The sequence below is a fragment of the Lathamus discolor genome, chromosome 5 (assembly GCF_037157495.1).
Source record: "Lathamus discolor isolate bLatDis1 chromosome 5, bLatDis1.hap1, whole genome shotgun sequence".
Classification (NCBI taxonomy): domain Eukaryota; kingdom Metazoa; phylum Chordata; class Aves; order Psittaciformes; family Psittacidae; genus Lathamus; species Lathamus discolor.
Window position 1 is genome coordinate 77,140,030 of NC_088888.1, and position 17,416 is coordinate 77,157,445.

Consider the following 17,416-nt stretch of genomic DNA (forward strand, 5'->3'; position numbering starts at 1 on the left):
CATGATGTTCCTTTCCACAGCACTGATCCTTAGGCCAGCCAGAAATAAGGATATTGCTGAGCACAAAAAAAGCCTTGTGAATCTTCCCCAGTAACTGTTTTAAAGGCTGTAACCTATCTGAAGAGGGATTTTAGCATATTTTAAAATGCCAAAGGACATTAAAGACAGTGTCTGGTAACATTATACATGACACCTTTTCCCTGCAAAGGTGGCAAGTGAGAAGAAATAAAGACTAGACAGGATTATTTGTTCAAAGGTTCCCAGACTTGGCTCTGTGTAAAGGGGTACTGTAACCTCTTAGCTCTTGTAAAACTGACCCTTGTGCCTGTGAGTGTATGCATAAGAGAAGAAGAGGGAGCAAGTGAGAATCTTCTTGTGGCAGCATGCAGAGTTGTTCCCATCCATGTGGCACTGGTTTTCTGAAATTAATATCTTGAGAAGTCCTGTAAATATAAGAGGGAAAGGCTTTTGCATAGGAGGAGAGAACTGCTACAGTTCACAGCTTCAGAAAGAACCTGCCTGAGACTGTTTCACGTATTGCAGGCTAGATGAGAACTAGAACATATTTCATCCTTGTGTGAATAAAACATATGAGATATCATTTAAGGCAGGGTTTTTTTAGAGCATCATTGCAAATGTAGGCTGGATTCCTGCCATGTGCACCAAAAGGACATGTTAGCACTTCTTCCAAAATCATTCTGTAGTTCGTGTTCTGGCAAGCACATTTCCTAGCTGCTGCCCTGGACGCTGCCATGAGTGATGTGTGTCACTGCTGCTGGTGGCAACACTTGGTGAGAGAAAAGTCTGGATCTCCTGGACTAAAGCATATTGTCACTTTCTCAAGTAAAATTTTATTATGATTTCTCTTTTCACTGTTGCCATGTACCATACTGGTAAAATATCTATCAGACTGGTACCATACTGGTCATACTGGTAAAATATACATCAACACACTTCATTTATGTGACACACATCAGATTTTTTTATTGTAGAGACCGGAGAACTTAGACTTTGAGACACTCGCGTGCACTTGCACATCATTATTTTTGGTGCATATAAAATGTGTGGAATGTCTATTACACATGTACACACACAGAAATGTACAAAATCCCATCATCATTTATTTTATTGACAGATACTTGATTATATTGAGAGCAACGATATGCACTAGACTTCATGTGGTTTCAACTCAGTTTAAAGTTGAGTGCTGCAAGCAATTGTTCTGCAGTTAAAATATGTTTGACCCATACTGTTCCTGGAGTCTTCTGTGCTTTAAATGCCCACAGAGATTTCACATTAGGCAAGCAATGAGGAGAGCATAGGTTTTTCTATTTAAACAGTGTATACGTGTTATCACGAAGATCAAACAGTTTCGTGGTAATTCTCAAATTTTGGTTGTATTGATCATGCTATTATTTCACTGGGTGAGGCTTGTCTTCAGAGAACTTAGCCTCCTAACTCAGATGAAACTGCACGTGAACAGTAGCAGCCGCCTTGGGAATGCCTTTTTTATTCATCAGAGGCCTTTTGAACATATGCCAGTTTCTCTGATGGGGCCTCATTCAGAAGCCACCAGGGTCAATAGAAAAAATCCAGCTAATAAGGCCTTGATGCCAGTCCAGATCTGATTTCAATGTTCTTCCAAGAAGGATCTGTTTATGTTAATGCAGAGTATGTTACTTGATAATTTTTGTGCACGGGCACATTTTTCATGTGGAAGAAAGTGTATTTGCTTCCATTCCACTACAGAAAAGCTTGCATGTGTTCTTGGGTTTTTGGCAGATGTTGAAAACAGATCAGGAGCAGATGATATGAGAGCAGCAATATGTCCCTAAGCAACAACAAAGCAGCAGGTGCAAGAGGAGCATATGCTAGATTCCCATCAGGAGAAGCAGTCGCATGGAGGGTTCTCTGGGACTGCATGTGAGGTGCATGCTCCATTTTATTTCTACCACTGGGGATATTAATAAGTCTGAATGAGGCCAAGCAAATAATTTACAAACTTAACTTCCAATTATGCAATAATTCATAAAGTAAACACACAGATCCTGTAGTGCAAGAGAATTTATCAGGCAAAACAACCTAGGTCTTTAAAAAGGATCATATTTTACTCTTAAAAATTGAATGTCCAGAAACAATAATGAAGAAATTCATTAATTTTGGGCCCCTGTCCCAAAACCTTTCCCACACATCCAGGAACATGACAAGTTTCCACTCCTATGTTTTTTAATGAAAGACACTAGTTTAAAAAGATATGGTATGAAGTTAATATAAAATGTTTTTGTTAGACCACTTCTAAGACATTCTTGATAAAAAAAGAAAAAGGAAAAAGGGAAAAGGGAAAAGGGAAAGGGAAAGGGAAAGGGAAAGGGAAAGGGAAAGGGAAAGGGAAAGGGAAAGGGAAAGGGAAAGGGAAAGGGAAAGGGAAAAGGAAAGGGAAAGGAAAGGGAAAGGAAGGAAAAGTTAAAAAGGAAAAGGAAAGGAAAAGGAAAAGGAAAGGGAAAGGAAAGGAAAGGAAAGGAAAGGAAAGGAAAGGAAAGGAAAGGAAAGGAAAGGAAAGGAAAGGAAAGGAAAGGAAAGGAAAGGAAAGGAAAGGAAAGGAAAGGAAAGGAAAGGAAAGGAAAGGAAAGGAAAGGGAAAAGAAAAAGAAAACAAAAGAAAGAAAAGAAAGAAAAAGAAAAGAAAGAAAAGAAAAGAAAAGAAAAGAAAAGAAAAGAAAAGAAAAGAAAAGAAAAGAAAAGAAAAGAAAAGAAAAGAAAAGAAAAGAAAAGAAAAGAAAAGAAAAGAAAAGAAAAGAAAAGAAAAGAAAAGAAAAGAAAAGAAAAAAGAAAAGAAAAAAGAAAAAAAAGAAAAGAAAAAAGAAAAGAAAAAAGAAAAAAAGGAAAAAAAGAAAAACAGCACTTCAGTGACTGAAAGCTTTTTGTCTACTGTTCAGCCCTAGCATGCTACCTTTTTTGAATGGACTAAATAAAAATATATCTATTATGATCAAGACTGAGGAATTCTGGATAAAAGTTGACCATTTTTCTCCAATGTCACTTATGGCATTCTGAGTGGAGCTGGACTAAAATCTGGTTCATAAGATATGTATGCATTTGTACACATTTTACCTCAAGACAAAGCCAAGACATTTCTGAATCAAAAAGTAACACACCCTTCACATAAAAGCCATCAAAAAGCAGCCAGTGAACCAGACTATAAACTTTCCTGCACTGCGTTGTATCAGTTTCTAAACTCCTGCTGTGCCATGCTCTTTCATGCTAGTGACTTAAAACTCAGTCTGGGGAGTTGGGGTCCTTTCTTTCTTTCAGTTTACGTGGCAACTTTCCTATTAAAACTTATAGGAAGATTGAGTTTTCATGTTTTTCTCTCAAGTTTCCTCAGAAATCTCCAGTTCTTCTCTTGAACCATATGATTACATTTAATGAACCAATTAGAAATGTAAATAAATTGATTTTTCTTAAAGAATCCTCTTTTATGCTTGTTCAGGTAGTATTGAAAGGTCACAAGGCAGTATCTAAAAAGGAGAAACAAAGGATCTCCAGTGACCTAAGTTTTTATCACTTAGTCATCTCTAAAGTACTCATAGAAGGACAAAGATTTTATGAATTATGCGTTTTAGAATAAGTTGAATTGTCACTAATGAGATTTAATGCAAAAGATCTGGAGCATGTGTTAAAAGACTAGGAATTCACTTTGAGATGACCAGGAAAATAATTCAGTTCTAAGTAATTCACAGCACTATACTGATAGATTTCCCATTTACAGCTGATGCTCAGAATCAGGTAATGGCTAACCTTGATTTTTAATCAGAAATTATTGAAAAGGTTGGGATGGGAATTCATGGGCTGTCTGACACCCTTAGTTATATCGACCCATTTCACAAACGACATGTAAATTGCACAAATATTTGAGGTGGTGATTTAAATTAATCTACCTGATTTTGCACTGAATTCTTAAACTGCTCATGTGAGGTCCCCCAGACAACATCTGTCTATGCCCTCTGCTCCTAAATACTACAGAGATACAAGGCTATAAGCCTAATACTCATGTAGGTATTAGGAGACTGAGCCTTGTACAACTGGTAGTGTTGCCACTGACATTTCTTTTCAGTCTTGGTAGAAAGCACTGCAAGAACACTGTAGTTATCTTTAAGAGAATTACCTGTGCAGTAAGAAATGAACAAATCAGTCGTTCCAGACAAACTACAGGAATTTCCTGGAGCCAAAGGGGAATTAGAAGGCTTATGAGGAGCTGAAATATCTCAGCATTTGTTAGGAAATTCTAGAATGCCTGTCCAGAAATGTCTGTGGCTGCATACCCATGCAAGACACATATGGCAGCCCCTCTTCAGACAGATAAATGGGACAACTTTCAGTTTGGAAATCTGAATTTCTTCAAGGAACTTTTGAAACTCTTCTGCTTTATATTGGCAGTGTTCCTGCTAAAGCATTAGCAGGAAGGACAGTATAGGACATAATGAATAAAAAGTTGGAGAATCTTCAGAAAGATAAAATGTTGTAGGTTTGAAAGAATAGATTATGAACTCATGTCCTAAAAAATGTTCTTCATGTTCTATTCTTTTTCCCTGTTTGAATCCAGAAGGTGCACAGGTTGATATAATTCTGTAATTGTATCTATAATTCAGAAATTATTCACAATTATAATTAATTTTATATGTAAGTTCACTGAGTTCTCCTAAATTAATTATGCTTTTCCAAAATAAATAAATATTTATTTGTCCAAATTAAAGCGAAACAAAGTTAACTTTGTGACAGCTGGCAGTGGGTCCAGATGCCAGCTGGGTATAGGCAGAGAGCATTATTTTCCAGCCACTCTTCTACCTCTTGGATATACTGCTACATCAGAGACCTCTGCACAAACAGGAACAAAAGCCAGTTATGCTAATCTTAATCACACAACATACCTCCAGGGAAAATCCCCATAGAGGATCTGCAGAAGTTATTGCTTCCATTTACAGAGAGTAGAACAGAGCAATGAATCTGTCTTGAAATTCTGGGCTTTGTTCCTTTGGGAAAGGGGAGATGAGGATGAAAAGCTTGACGTAAGTGAAATAAAGCATTTTGGGGCTTTTGCACTTATCAGTTGAAGACAAGCAGCTTGGCTGACGTTTAAGTCGCCGATCCAGCTAGCTTTGTTGAAAGACTTCTGCCTGCAGAATCTCAGCCTCTGGCCAATTTGAATCCTCTCAGTCTCAGGAAAGAATGTTTTGTAGCTTCCTCTGGTTTGTGGAATAGCTACTCTGCTCATCTAGTGCCATAGATGAGTGGAATGAACCTCACTCAAAAACAAGAAGCAGCAATACATTTTATTGAGGTAAAATAATAATTTGATAGAGTTCAATAAATTTGATGGAATTTAAAAAGGTTTAACAGTAGTTTACCAAGGTTCAATAAGTTTGATGACAGGGTTCACCTTACTAATTACTTCCGGGAAGAAACATACAAAAGAAAATTGAATTAGAATTGAGTTTAAATGATTCGCACAGAGACCAGAGCTGCAAAAGTTAAGGTTAAGGAAGACCTTTCCATTAAGTCATGAGGTTCTTAGCAGATCACTTTGCTTTCTCAAGTCCTTATGGAGCCTAGGTGTGGTTAGGTCCAATTTTAGTTTCAGGCTTGGACAATGAATGGTTTATTCCTAATGGAAGTATCTATACAGTGCTTATAATGCTAATATTGAATAAGTACATGGATTAGTAATGTTTCATTAGTATTAATTCAGCATGCTATTAGTCACTGAGGATCTGTTGTGAGTAAGAGATCTCCACCTTGGCTAAAGAATCATCTTTTAGTCTCAATTAGCCTTGAGAGGGATCTCTGCTCAAGGAAGAGTAACCTGGTGTTCAGTACAGCTGCGATTCAGGGAAAGCTCAAATTGAGCCCATCCTGAAGGTAATATAGAGTGGAGTAGTTGTCTGACAGTCAATAGTATAGATGAGATAGAAGTCTTCATTTTAGCTTCAGTATCTTGTTCTGTTCTTTGGTTATCTTGCATTATTGAACAACATTTCTAAATATTTTTCTGAGGCACCTTCAATCCCCTATACATGAGCCAGGACCATTACAGCAGGCTCACCACAGGGCATGAGAAGACCTGTTGCTCCTTAGATAGGCTGAACCAAAGCATGGCTACAGTCCAGTGTACCAGTCACAGCTAGTCTTCTGGCTAACTGAAATAATTTTGTAGACTGTGAGATACTGAGAGATTTTCCACAACAGAGATGTGAGCTAAGCACCTTGCTGTCAGCTGTGCCATTGAAAATGTCCCTGCAGATGTGGGAAATGATTCTTCTACTGTCCTGCCCTCCTCACCTGCCTTTCAGCTGGATTTCTGTCAAAGCCTATAAGATGGATAAAGACATTAAAAGAATATGAAATAATTCAGAAAATTTTATTAATTTCTCTATCTTTTCAGTTTGGTTTTGTTGTCTTCTTTTTTCTCTTCTTTTTTTTTTCCCCTTCTTTTCTCTTTTTTTTTTCCCTTTTCTTTTTTTCTCTTCTTGGTGTGATTACAGTATGCAGTTGCTTTCTGTCAGCAGGATGCATATGTAAAAAGGTTTGGGAGTTTGTACTCTGAAGCTCTGTAGTCTCTTGGAATCCCAGCAAGGGCTGTTTTTTAATCCTTTAAATATCAGGATTTCATTAAATTTTTTTCCGCCTTCTAATTCTCAGTATGAATCACAACTGAACTGAGCATTAGGCTATTTAAACAGTAAAGAATTTACACAGAGGAACTCCAGCTGTATTGTAAATACTATTTAAAAAGATTTTTTTAAAAGACATAGTCCTGGAAAAGTCATTATAGTTATTTGTTTGCCAGAAACTATAGGAATAAGAAAAAAAAATCCTTTGTGTGTCATTTATTATTGTCACTTTATAGGTCAGGGAATTATAAACAGCTTTAAGTATTTTGCAATAGCAACTTTTTACTGTAAGCTCTTCTTTTAAAATGCAATGTCTGGTTTTTAGCTGCTACCACTCTTCAAGGCACACTTTCAGTCACTTCAGTTGTGTTGCCTACATTTTTTTACAATTATGGATGCCAAGAAGACTTTATAGCTCCATGTTAATGCTACTAGTTTTGCTTATTGTATGTAAAAATCTTGTATCAGCATTGCCACTGTCAGTCAGAAAATGTCTTTTATAAGTATGGCTGCTAGATGTTTTACTTAATCTAATAGCTTCCAATTCACATAAAGTTAGTTGAGAGTTCCTGCCATAACCTTTTGTGGCAAACTTGCATAAAATTCACATAAATCATGTAAATATACACTACTTCTCATCAACTTTAATTCCTTCTCCTGACATACAACCCATAGTAAATTTAATATAACCTATTGATAGGCTTCATATGAGTCTAAAGGCTTTTTCTCATAGGATTCAATACCCCAAAACTCCCTAAACACACACAGAAAAAGGCTTTGACTGTCCGTGTGTTTTAAAGCTGACATTGTCCTGTAGCCTTTCCTTTTCTATGCATAAAAAATAGATAATCAAATGACCAACTAACCTCCTTGAAATGCAACATGAGTTGCTTACTATGCTTCTGAAATATTGCATCCACTGAGTCTTGACAAAACTAAGAAACAATTTTATATTCTTGTTTACCCAAAAAACTTGGTGAAAAAACAGACTTTAAATGTATATTAAAACTTCAGTGGGATTACTTAGGTGGTGAGGGACACTCTTACTGGATTTGCAGGTTCATCCTTGATCCTTACATTTTGAAAAGGATACCCTCGCATTTACATAGCTCATGGAAACAGGGCCAAGAGGCAAATACCCTGTTTTCAAAATACGCTAAAAGACCAATAATGTAGCTGTCCTGATACAACTGAAAATTATATGTAAAGTCATTTTCATCCAAGAAGTACAATCCTTTTGGCAAGCAAAAAATAATAATCCAAGAAATATATGAAATCACTATTAATTTTAATTTTCTTCACCATTGTACTCTTAGAAGACAGGAATTACCTTTATCAAGGAAGGCCAAAGCAGATAAAGAAGTAACTAAGCACAAAAGCCTAAGAAAAACAGCTGCTGTGAAGTAATCCTGATTGTCAAAAAGGCTTTATCATATTTTTCTAGTATTTCACAGCTTAGGCCGAAAATACAATATGATATGTGAATAAAAACCCACAGTGGGAGTTCATACAATGTAGGAAATCAGAGAGCACTTAGGAAAAGAGGAAGGTTGATGACAGTTTTAAAAAACACCCAGAACTCTCCAGAATACATTTAGAGTTTTCCAAGCATGATATCTTTACAGATTTATGTAAGGATAGCATGCTAATCCAAGGTTAAAATCAGAACAAAGTCTTCTGTGCTTGTGTCATACGTGCTTCCCTTTCAGAATGTTTAATTACCTGGGGCGGTAGCTCAGTATGTGAGCCAGACAGACCAGGGAGATTAGATCCATATTCCACCCCCAGCTATTAATGTTTTGCTCTAGCTCAGCACCAGAAAAGGCATTCTTTGTGTATCTACAAACAGACAGCTGCAAGCTCTTTTCCAAAGTGAGGATACTTTTGACCAAAGCATCAGTCCTGTAAGTGTTCTTATCAAGGAAGTCCATATAGTGGACCTCACATTGTCATAAAAATAGGAAAAAACACAGGATTTGCAAGAACATGTTGTTTGGAGTTATCTTTCTACCCTAATTTTCTCCCTGCTTCTCTCATGTACTTTTAGTCCTTCCTTTATTCTTTTTCACTCTAATTGCTTGCCCCTCCACCCCAGAAAAAGGGTCAGCTCCTGCGCAGTTAGTAAGCTCACTCATATAGATAACAAGGTCAATGCATTAAACAAGGAATTTGAATTTTTATGGGGCTAAACTGAACCACAAATCCAAACCAGGAGACATAATCAATCTAAACTCACATCTTTCGCAAGGAACATGGTGACATAATCCCAGCCTGTGAAATATGCTCTGTGCTTGAAGAAGAGGGGAAAAAGGACTACAGTTTCCCTGCCAGCTGAGCCTTCCCTCCTAATTCCAGTTCTAAAGGTCCACAAGCTTCTCTCCACTTCGTCAAAGCACAGTTATTAGGACATAAACACAAGGCACCTCTGAAAGCCTTCCAGGCTATCTACTTGTTGTTTTCAATCCTTGCCAATAAGGGCTGAAGGAAGATGTAAAGTTAATCTGCATAAAATACATATACATTTGATACGTTGTTTTAAAGAGAGATAGGAGAGCCAGTAGACCAAATAAGAAGACAAATAATCAAAAATACATCAGGATAAATCCTATTTAGAAAGATTATTCTGGTTCTACTTTTTTTTTTTCTTCTTTTTCCTGGTGTTGAGAAGTCTGCAGAAACCAAAAGCTACATCAAGTCAGTTTTCATCATCCAGCATGCTTAATTTGATTACTCTTACATGTCTCTGACATTATACACAGCTTAGAGAAATTTATTTTCAGTACAGCAGAACATTATTAATCCCATTAGCTACATGAAATTAATGAATGAAACAAAAAATAATCCAGTTATAGAATTTCTGGTTTGTTGGCCAGGTGATACAGCAGCACAACTTCTGTATCACAAAAGAAACACCATATTGAGTACAAAAATCACTAAATGATGCATACCATGGACTGCCGCATCAAGTGAGGTTTCAGAAAAGCTTGCCCTGCCTGTCAAACCAAAGGAGCTGTAGTGTGTACCAAAGAGAGTGAAAGTATATCTGTGAGATGGCAAGAATATTTTCCAGAGCCATTACTCCCAGTTGCAAGAGTGAAAATAAAGCATCTGTGATTACAAGCCTTTCCTCAGGTTCCCACTGGCTTATTGCTCAGATATCGATCCATGAGGTACAAAGGCATATTGACTAGTGCTAAGGGAGGGATCCATCAGGCATAAATAAAAACTCTAAGTCCAAGCTGAATGTGCCTTAGGTCTCCATAGTCCCTTAATGCAATAGACATCTCTGGATATCAAATCAGATCAATTTATCCTAAAATAATTATCTAATATATGCCAGAATGAATGTCCTTTGTGGGTGCCTATTGATATTATAAAGTGAATGACTACCTTAGACTTTAGTGTTAAACTTTAAGACATCTAAAATTAGGTGACATGAATTCCACCCTAAATGCTTCCCTTTGTCATTGTATCTTTAGAGTTATCAGAATATTAAAAAAAAAAAACCCAAAAACAAAACTCTTTTTTTTTGCAGTGTCAAAATACAGAGCTTTTCACTTCCAGTTACCAAACTGAATCTGGCCTGCTCCCAAACAATGTTCTGCAGTAGGCTGTAACGTAGGATCACATATACGTCATTCTTCCAGACATAAAGACTAACAGGTAGAAAACAGCAGGTTTTTGCTAACCTTGGGGTGATTCATAAAAGAGTTATTAACGTTTTCTTAGGAGAGGAATAAATCCCATTTTACAGCAGACATGCCTCGAGTAGACCCCTCAAGCATGATAGCACAATATGACAGACAGGCTTAAGAAAGCCAAATGAATTTCACAGTTCTTAAGTACATTCCTTCTTACGCTTTAAAGGAAAGTTAGGTTTTGCGGTTCTCTGTGGCACCAGAAACAAAGTAGGTGAGCACTTAAAAATTAACAGAACTGAAATGTGAACAATTTTACCACAGGATTTTTTTGCTGAATTACTTCTATCAACTCTCTGTTCAGCCCAAAGTTTAATTTGGCAACACTCAAGGGTTTTAGTGAAGTTAGCACAGCTGATTGCTTTCACGTCCAGTCATCCACAAGTATCTCAACATGTTGAAAGTCACGGAAATTTGCTAAAAAACATGAACCCCATGGAATTCATAGCTTCCAAGGCAGCTGTAACAAAATGTAAGCAGGGGCCCTGACCCTCAAATGCTCAGTTCATTAGATTTGTCCAGGAGAATAAGTAGTTGAAGTATCAACTGTTTGGCTAAACACTCAATACGCTAGCAGCTGGTGTGCTGTGACAGACATTCATTAAAAGCCCGTTCATCAAAATTTTGTTCTTTCTCCTACTATTTTCTTCTTTCTGACTGCTATTCTTCCCACATCTTTAGACAGGAACTCTTTAAGACTTGAATTGCCTTATTTCATTTATGGTACCTAAACACAACTATAAAGTGCTTGCTGACATGGGTCTTTAAACAACATGGCAATACAAACTTTAAATAATTGTACGTCATGATGAGTGTGACAGTCATCATAATCTAGACTGTGATAAGGATCATAATGGTCACATAAAACATGATATTCCAGCAGAAGCTTCTTTCTCTTACTGTCAACATTTAAGTTGGAGCAGTATCTTTAAAAAGTAAATTAAAGAGAAGTGTTAAAATCGGGTACACTCTTTACTGGTTTATGGTACATTCATTCAGCAGGTAATTCAATCCTGAATAGGGGTATTGGGCTACTCTGTAAAATGGAAGTTATAGGAGGTCCAATAATTTTTTAACTACTGGAGTCTGTATATCCAATTCCAGGAGAATGGGTTAAACATCTTAACAATCCTGTCTAAAACATGAAGTGGGGGAGAGAATTTTTCTGATTTTCCAAGTTTGCTGGCACATCTGTAACTAATATGAATGGTCACTGGCGTGGTTATGCCTGGCAATTAAGCATCTCCCAGACTACTCCTAGGCATGACTCAGGAGCAAGCATATGCTGAAGACCATTTTTAATAGGCAGCCTGAACGTGACCACCCAGTTCTGGAAGGTAGGGCAATTTAATAGTACAAATTACATCAAGCTGTGCTGCTGGCCTCAGAATCCTTTAAATGTTTAGCTTACCATTATAGCCTGTATGTCCAATGATGCAAAGGAGTCCAAATGTATTAGAATTATATGTCCATGTGTAAGTATATATTATATTAAAATTACATTGTGTTATTATTGCAACATTTTGTATGCTTTATAAAATTATGCTTCATATAATTATATATTTTAGATTAACTTTATTATTATACTAAATTATAAAATTCAATAATCTAAGATATATCATTAAAATATTGTAAAACTATTATAAATATGTTATGTTGTATTTGTTGTATTAAAATCACATGAGAATAAAGTGGCATGATTAATGTTACAGTTTAGGGGAGAAGATCAGCTGTGCATGTAAGCTCCATCTTTTATGGATTAATTTTTAGTCAGCTTCTGTTCAGCCAGATGACTTTTGCTGGGAAGTAAAATACCTCACCTCTGATACAATGAGAATATGGAAATGCTTATCCTTAACAGGTGGTGATCTCATAAGTCCACTTTGTTGCATTGGACTGCTTCTGTAGTGGGTCTTGAGCACTAATGAACAGTTTCCTCAGCATTGGTATTAAGGTTGTGGATGACACCCTGACAGAAGGAAGAACACACAAACCAATGTAGTATTTAAAAAGGAAATGGTCTACAGAAAGCACATTGTGCAGCATCCTATGTTTAGGTCAGGTGGAAACTCTTCAGGAAAGAATCTGGAGACTGTAGGGAATAATAACCTGAATATGAAATTCATTTTGTGTAAAAAAATAGATGCATGAGTCAGATGCATATTTGATCCTTCCTCTCTGTTCAGTGCTCTTAAGGCCACACCTGAACTGTTGTGTCCAGATATCTGCCAGTTATTCCAGGTAGACACAAACCAATGAAAAGAAATCCTGCAAGGAGCAATGGGATTAGAAAAAGTCTGAAAAGCATAACAAATAAGAAAAAAATGAAAGAACTGAAGTTGTTTAGTCTAGAGTTTGAGAAGAGAAGTGAAAATAGGGTTCAAGTATCTGAAAGAATACTGCAGAGAAAGGAATTGTGCATCCATAGCTGTGATGAATAGCACAAAGAATAGCAGTTTTTAAGTTGCAGTAAAGGACATTCAGGGAAGATATCGGGGGAAAAAGACTCTTTAGTGGTAAGGATCGTTTAATGTCAAACCACATGATCTGAGGAGTCTGTAGTATCTCCAATAGTGAAAGCTTCTAACAGCTGTGGCATATGATGTGTTGGGGGAGGGGGGCATCATTCTATCCCAACACACCCAGTCAGTTGCCAGAACCTATAATAAATGCTCGGAACAATGTCCATATGAATGAATACATATACATATGGATGAAGCCTTGTGTGGTATGGTTTAGTGTGAGGTGTCCCTGCCCATGGCAGGGGGGTTGGAACTAGATGACCTTAAGGTCCTTCCCAACCCTAACTGTTCTATGATTCTATGATTGTTATGGGCCTATTTACCAGCATGGCATTGGCATAAACACAGATTGTCTCAAGAGAGTACTAGAACACAAAATGAGAATTCCAAAGTGAAGCTAGTTATTTTTCAAATCAGCATATTTTGTTGAATCGTTGGAATACATGCCTTTTTCTTGCCTAGTAAGTAGACTATTTGCTTGTTATTCATAAATGCTGTGAACTTTCTCACTCTCACCAAACCAGACCTGCTTCTGTAATTACAACTATCTAATAACACTTCCATCCTTAGTCAAGTTCATACTGCTCTGTGACAATATTAAATATTCAGTCAATGTTCACATTATACTATTCATGTTTTGATAACATCAGAGCCTGAAATGGAGTAGCATTGCTCCATGCATTTTTTAATTGTTGTAATGTGTCAGTTCATTTTTCAGTCCATACCAGTACTGGTTTTTAATTTTAAAATAGCTATTTTTTTTCATAGAATCATAGAAGAGTTAGGGTTGGAAAGGACCTCAAGATCATCTAGTTCCAACCCCCCTGCCATGGGCAGGGACACCTCATACTAAACCATCCCACACAAGACGCTGTCCAACTTGGCCTTGAACTCCGCCAGGGATGGAGCACTCACAAATTCCCTGGGCAACCCATTCCAGTGCCTCACCACCCTTACAGGAAAGAACTTCTACCTTAGATCTTACCTAAACTTCCCTGTTTAAGTTTTAACACGCTACCCCTTGTCCTGTCACTACAGTCCTTGATGAAGAGTCCATCCCCAGCATCCCTATAGACCCCCTTCAGGTACTGGAAGGCTGCTATGAGGTCTCCACGCAGCCTTCTCTTCTCCAGGCTGAACAGCCCCAACTTTTTCAGCCTATCTTCATTCGGAGGTGCTCCAGTCCCCTGATCTTCCTCGTGGCCCTCCTCTGGACTTGTTCCAGCAGTACCAGAACTGCACACGATACTCCAGGTGAGGTCTCACAAGAGCAGAGTAGAGGGGCAGGATCACCGCCTTCGACCTGCTGGTCATGCTCCTTTTGATGCAGCCCAGGATTCGGTTGGCTTTCTGGGCTGCAATTGCACACTGCTGGCTCATGTTCATTTTCTCATCGACCAGCACCCCCAAGTCCTTCTCTGCAGGGCCGCTCTGAATCGCTTCTTTGCCCAACCTGTAGCCTTGCCTGGGATTGCTCCGACCTAGGTGTAGGACCTTGCCCTTGTCGTGGTTGAACTTCATAAGGTTGGCATCAGCCCAACTCACAAGCGTGTCAAAGTCCCTCTGGATGGCATCCCTTCCCTCCAGCGTATCAACCGAACCACACAGCTTGGTGTCATCGGCAAACTTGCTGAGGGTACATTCAATTCCACTGTCCATGTCAGCGACGAAGATGTTAAACAAGACCGGTCCCAACACCGATCCCTGAGGGACACCACTCGTTACCGGTCTCCAGCCGGACATTGAGCCATTGACCACAACTCTTTGTGTGCGGCTGTCCAGCCAGTTCTTTATCCACCGAGTGGTCCATCCATCAAATTGATGTCTCTCCAATTTAGAGAGAAGGATGTCGTGTGGGACAGTGTCAAACGCTTTGCACAAGTCCAGGTAGATGACATCAACTGCTTTACCCTTATCCATCAATTCTGTAGCCCCATCATAGAAGGCCACCAAATTGGTCAGGCAGGATTTCCCCTTAGTGAAGCCACGCTGGCTGTCACCAAGCACCTTGTTGTTTTTCATGTGCCTTAGCATGCCTTCCAGGAGAATGTGCTCCAAGAATTTTTCAGGCACAGAGGTGAGACTGACTGGTCTGTAATTCCCCGGGTCTTCCATTTTCCCCTTCTTGAAAATGGGGGTTATATTTCCCTTTTTCCAGTCGTCGGGAACTTCACCTGACTGCCATGATTTTTCAAATACGATGGCCAGTGGCTTAGCAACTTCATTCGCCAGCTCCTTCAGGACCTGCGGATGGATTCCATCAAGTCCCATGGACTTGTGTGCGTTCAGATTTTGAAGATGGTCTCGAACCAGATCCTCTCCTACAGTGGGCCCAAGGTCTTCATTCTCACAGCCCCTGCATCTACTTTCTAAGAACTGGGTGGTGCAGTCAGAGCCTTTGCCAGTGAAGACCGAGGCGAAGAAGTCATTCAGAACCTCAGCCTTCTCCAAATCCTGCGTAGCCAGTTCTCCCGAAAGCTTCCTCAGGGGGCCTATTTTGTCCCTAGTCTGTTTTTTGTTTGCTACGTGCCTGTAGAATCCCTTCCTATTATCCTTAACATCCCTGGCTAGGTTTAATTCTAACTGGGCCTTAGCCTTCCTAACCTGGTCCCTAGCTTCCCGGACAACATCCCTGTACTCTACCCAGGCTGCCTGTCCTTGCTTCCATTTTTTATAAGCCTCTTTTTTCCTTTGAATTTTCCTCAGCAGCTCCTTATCCACCCCAGGAGGTCTCCTGGCCCTCCTGCTGCACTTCCTTCTAGTTGGGATGCAACAATCCTGAGCTTGCAGTAGGTGATCCTTGAATATGAACTAACAGTCTTGGGCCCCCCTGCCCTCCAGGGCTATATCTCATGGAACCTTACTAAGCAGGCTCCTGAAGAGGCCGAAGTCTGCTCTTTTGAAGTCCAGGGCAGTGAGCTTGCTACACGCTCTTCTCACTGTCCTGGGGATCTCAAATTTGACCATCTCAGCCATTTTTGTGCAGTTAACATTTTATAGAGCAGGTACATCATAAAAGTCAACAGGAGGCCATGCTCACCCGAGTTCTACTTCCATTTTACCTTTAAAAAATGATGAAATTATTACATAATTGTACTGCTTAGAACATTCAGCACTGAATCCTAAATCACACAAAATATATTTTTCAGAGTACTCAGTATTATATATCATTAACATGTGAACTAAAGGGCACCTAATAAATGGTATCAATGTTATCTATCTTCGTCATGACCTGCTTTTTCTTTTGCAAGTTTCTTTTGGAACTAATAATTTTCCATCGTAATTATTACTTTACTGGGTTTTATCTCTTTATTTTGCCTTAGTTACATTTTTTCCTAAAAGTTATAATTTCACAACAAGCCAATTCAAGGCACACTAATACAGAAATTTTGTGGTAATTAAGTGAATATATTTGCAAGATTTACTTTGAAAGCTATCAGGATTTCTAATGATTACCATCATTTTGCCTGCTTGCTGTCATGCAGCCCTCCAGAAACCCAAAGAGAAACTCATCTTGACAGACCAAAGGGCAGATTTCACCTTCACATCCAGTAGTCCTGTAAGCAAATCAAAGTTTCATGAATGAGACGGCAAGATCCTGTGGTCAATCCCAAGGGCTGGAAGCAAAATTTTAAAGGTAAAATAGAAGTAGAATGCAGGTGATCATGGCCTCCTGTTGATTTTTATTATGCTTCTGTTCCATAAAATGTCTACAGACCTGCGACACTTTCTATGGCATTAAAAATGTCCCTGTGTTGTCATATCTTGCTTCAAAATAGCTGAAGGGAAATAAAAAGCCAGACCCCTTAGGAACCAATTGTTTTTTAAGAACATATTCTTGCTCACTTACAGACTATTACCTAGTCTTATCTTCATTTCAATTGCTACTTTGATAATATCAAAGAGCCTTCTTATAAATGAGATGCCTGTTACTAGGAAATGAAATGGAGAAGAGGATGTGCAGGGATAATCTTGTCTCCAGGAATGAATAAACCCATAGGTGAAGCAGTGCCTGGGAGTGCTACTGGGCAATGGAAGACAATTGCACTCACTGTGAACCTATTGGAGCAGTCCTGGGCACATTTCTGGCCCAAGCCTAAAACAAGTTTCCCAAAGCTTTCCCACACCCATCTTGGGTAGGAAAACATTCATTAGCACAAGAGACTATTTTGAGCTGGTGGCTCAGGTACAGCCCACTGTTTTGGATGTTAAGAAAAACCGGTAGTATAAGTGTTGGCCACTCTGAGTCAGTTTGCCTTACTGCCTTAATTTAATTATTTTAATTAGTTACTATAGATTTAACTGGTGCATACTGGGCTTTCTTGCTGAAACGATGGTTTGTGACTTCTGCTTTTATTTTCCCCAGAGTCAGATGCCTTTGATTTTAAAGGCATCATCAGCCCAAGTGTTTTACATGTATTGTTATAGCAAAGAATATTGACCATTTTTATTTTTTATACCCAGAATATTTATTTCTTAATTTTACCTTCGATGGAAAATTCATTTTCTAGAGTGTTCATTTTTATTAT